Raw genomic sequence first — 4739 nt, 5'->3', positions numbered from 1 at the left:
CCTTATTTTTAATTCCTGCAAAGGGGAAATTGAATCAAAACCAAAATAAACGCGGACAAAGTACTAAAATCTGGCAAACACATCAAATTTCATCTCACTAACCAACCTGTATGAGCTCATTAACTATTTCCCCCAAAACCAACGTGCAGCCTTATCTGGAAAAAGTCTGTTAATAAAAAGAATATCAGTTTTTTCCTTTCAAGTTACAACTCAAACTAACAAGAGATGCACACACAAAAAACGCCCCTTCCCTAAAGAGTAAAAATAAAATGGTAAAAAAAGGGGTCAAACGACAACTTCCATAGCTATTATGCAAACAATTATTTCTCCCAAAAATATAAACTTGCTGAACATAATATCAAACAATCCCAAACCCATTCCATCAGCCATATAAATAAACCCAACCTAGCAAAAGAGTTCAATGGTGCACTGTTTCTTCGCAGGGGTTAAACTAGTTATGCCTAATGAACAGCATTTCAATTCGGAGCCAAGTAGTTTATCGCCAAAACCCTCTTAATCAACGATCACCAATATCAAACTCAACGGGAAACAACTGGGAAAAAGATTAACCAAATTCAAGCAATACATGAGATCCCCCAGCCTTAAGAACACTATCCAAACTCCAAAAAATGGTAAAAAAAAACCCAATCCAGAATAATCAAAATTCACAAATGGAGTACTCACTATTACAAAATTCACCAAATTCAATCAACTAATATATAAGCATAGAAGCTAGCCACTGAATCAAACCTATAAATATGATTTTAAAAAATCCAAAATTGCAAAGTATCTGATAAAACAAAACTTTACAAATTGAGGAATTCAATCAAACAACATATAAGCATAGAAGCTAAAACACCAATCCAGCCTAAAACTAGACAAAATTCCAACTACAATCAAGCATCAAACAAACGAATTCAGCGAACATGATTCAAAAAATCGAAAATTGCGAGGAGCGAAACAGAGACTTACGAATTGAGGAGGCGAGCTTGGCAAACAATGGAATTCCAGCCGAGAGAAGAGTAGAGATCGGTATAATTCTTCAAATGCTTCTCCTGACTTGACAACCATGCAAACACCACAACTATTCCTTCCACTTTCCCCCTCTCCTTCTTCCCCAATATCGATTTCCACCGAATCCCCACATCCTCCGAACTAGCTAGGCTAAAAATTTCATCCAACACTGAAATTGGAGATTGATGTGTTGAAGATAATTTGATGGGGTTGGACTTCCGAGATTTTTCTTCATACCATAAAATGACATCTTTTCAACTAGGAATTTTATTCTAAAATAAAATATACGTATGCATATATAGGGTCGTCTTCGTTTATCACCTTAATCCCAACTGAATTTGGATCCTATCCAAAAGTCAAAAACTGAGATTGAATAAAAAGATAATTCCTCCTCCGCTTAAATGATACGTTTTCCTTTTTAGACTGCTCAACTAAGATGAGCACATTTCTTTTTGGTAATCTCCTTCCAATTAATACTCTCAACCACTTTTTTCACTCCTATTAAAATATTCGTTTTTTTATTTCTCTACTTTAATACTTCCACCCACCTTATCTCTCCAATTAAACACTTTAACTAATACTCTCTCCGTCCCAAGGAAGATGACCCATTCCTTGGGTGGCACGGATTTTACGTTATATTTTGTGTGTGAAAAGGAGAGAGTAAAGTTAGAGAGAGTAGAGATAAAAGTTTTCATTTTAAGTAATGAGTCATCTCGAATTACAAACCAAAAAGAAAGTGGGTCATCTTCAATGGACGAAGGAGTAACTCCTAAAACCAGTGCCACTAAGCAAGTGTCATCTTAGCCGCGAGGAGATAAAAAAAAGGTAATATCATCGACTTATAAACATGTATAAAACCGAAATATAATTTATCAAATTTCATCACCGAACATCGTCGTAACATATGTAATTCATATCTCTTGGAGTCCTTATAAAATTATCTTTAATTTGATACTTTCGTCCCCGATTAATTATCACTCTTTTTCCATTTCGATTACCACTCAATAATTGTCACACTTCGTTTTTACCATATTTCGCATTCAACCAATTAATCACTCACATTTTTTTATAAAACTAATATAAAAAAGTTGGTTTCACATTCCATAACTTTTCAACCAATTTTTTTAAAATTTTTAAAACTCGTAGCTTTAAAGAGTGACTATTAATCGACGAAGAGAATATATTTTTTTGAAAAAATAATTTAAATCGACATAAATTTAAAATTTTATGATAATTTAATAAGAAAAAATTAACATTAATATCCTTTAATTTTATTTAATAATTATTTAAACTTAAAATATAACCTATGGGCATTATATTAACATTAGATTTCCTAATCTAAGCTAACATTTAGTCTTGATTACTATCTAGTGAGCAATCGATCGATCATCCTGTATGCATATTGGGTATTTTATTTTATTTTTTAATTTAGTTTACTGCTTCAAAAAAATTAAAAGCAACTGTGTCTCTTTCTGCCGCACCGCCAGTCTCGCCGCCGCGCCTCCGACTGCCGTAGCGCCAGCACAGCCACATCAGGTAAGTCGCACAGCCATAGCTCTGTCAGAATTTTAGATTGGAAAAATTATAAATGCTAGTGCCAGAAAACTGTTTGATTAAATGCTTGAATGAATTGTGATGAATGCATCCTTGAAAGGATTGGAGTTTTGAGCTAATTTTTCGATTCTTGTTCCATTTAAAAGGTGGGATTGGAGAAATACTAGTAGTGTTCTTGTTATAATGTAGGATACATGTAAATTGATATGCTCTTGATTGACTCTAATGTCAGTGGAGATGAAACTATGCTTTAAATTATGAGTAGAATATTCTTGGCTATATACATATATGTAGATACATGTGTTAACTTTATGCTATTTACTTAATTTTGATGTTTTTAATGATCATTCTTGGATAATTTTGGATATGGATACATGACAGATCATGATAAGGAGCCAAAACATGAGCTGCAGAACTCACTATGAGGCCATTGGTGTGAAGGAAGATGCGAGCCAAGAAGAAATCCGTAAAACTTATCGATCCGCCATCCTCGCTCTCCATCCGGATAAGCTCCCGGATTCATCCGAGCAATCAAATCCCCTCGGAGTGAGTTTCTCGAGGTGCAGAGGGCGGAAAGTGCTCGGTGATCCGGGATCACGGGCCCTCTACGACCGTGAACTGAGGACGTTGAGACAGGAAGCTGTCGCTGCAGAAGATGTAACCATGAGAGATATGATGGTTGTCGAAGAAGAAGAGGACGGAGGGGTTTCGACCTGTCCTATCAATGCAGGTGTGGTGATTTCTTCTGTATAAGTTCTTGTGAATTGGATGAAATGGGGTATCAGTTTTCGAGAAATCGAGGTGAGGTTTCGTTGCATTCGCTTCGTCTATGCAAGCATCGATTGTTCTTCCGTGTGGATCGTGCTCTCTGAAACTACGGCTAGTCATTGATTGAGGCCGAGTTGATTGAATTGGTAATTTCATTGAGTTGAATGATGGATTTTGCTTTGGATTTCCATTCATTAAAGCATGGCTTTGAGTTGAAAATGTGTTTTTTTGTTCTATTTGATTTTGGCATGAGATTCTCTCTTCTTGTTGTGATTATGTTAGGGTTGTACATGAGTTGAGTCGAGCTGTGAGCCGAGTCTAGTGTCTCAACAATGGTGGATCCTCATGAGGTGGGGTTGACCCACTCCATTGCCATCACATGAGGGTCGTAAACTTTTGTTAAATTGGTCTAATTTCTAGGGCTCAGGCTTTATGATGTGACAACTCTTCACTAACACTTAGTAGTAGTTTGTAGTTCACTTTTATTATTCTCGACTTGGTTCACTTCTATTATTCGCGACTCGTGAGCTAAATGTTAGAACTTAGAAAAATATGTATTCAAATTTCACGGAAAATACCATAATTTAGTAAAAATTAATAATTTTAGATACCAACATTGATTTCTTTCTATTATTATATGTAAATCAATAGTATAGTTATTTGGAAATTTAATTATAAAAAGTAATTTTAGATACCAACATTGATTTCTTTCTATTAGAGCGTATGTATTATATTGTTATTTGTCTCCTATATTTGGAAATTTAATTATAAATTACAGAAATTTCTAAAATTTACAATTGCCTCTTACCTTTTATTTTAGCCATGGCATCAGCATCCATAAAATTTCAACATCTTCCTTCACAAAAAATTTTCATCATTTTTATTGTTCTCAAAATTTATAATATATTTGAAATTTTGATAATTAGACTTGTTAAACAAACTTATAGAGTACACTATCTAAATAATTACAGAGTACACAATCTAAACAAACTGGGTAATCATACCACGTGTTTCATGTGCGTTTGCTGATGTTACAATTATGACGATTATAGACCATAATCGAGAGACTTCAATAAATACCACTTAAAATTGTAAAGTTTTGGATAAAATTCATATGAATGGAGAGAATGATTAGAGTGAAAAGTGCAACGGTCCAATTATTGATGAGATTCTGCAAATTTTCTCTCTCCAAATGATATGAATTATCATCGTCCACTGATAATCGAAGCCTCATTTTTCAAGGTAAATTATACATATATTAAAAATATATATATGTAAATTATACACACATCTCGAAATTTAGTTCTTCAAGCTTCAATCTAGGACCTTCTCACACTTAATGCCGCCTTCAAATTGTGAATATAAACCAAATTTCACAGAGAGAGCTAGAAAGAGTTGATTTT

General features: G+C 34.1%; 1 pseudogene; it reads left to right on the top strand.

The window, feature by feature from the left end:
• Positions 1 to 2387: 2387 nt before the first annotated feature.
• LOC125191877 lies at positions 2388 to 3463 on the top strand (annotated as a pseudogene).
• The last annotated feature ends 1276 nt before the right edge of the window (positions 3464 to 4739 follow it).

This window comes from Salvia hispanica, chromosome 6, assembly GCF_023119035.1.
Source record: "Salvia hispanica cultivar TCC Black 2014 chromosome 6, UniMelb_Shisp_WGS_1.0, whole genome shotgun sequence".
In the NCBI taxonomy this organism is placed as follows: Eukaryota; Viridiplantae; Streptophyta; class Magnoliopsida; order Lamiales; family Lamiaceae; genus Salvia; species Salvia hispanica.
This window is presented reverse-complemented; position numbering and strand designations above follow the sequence as displayed.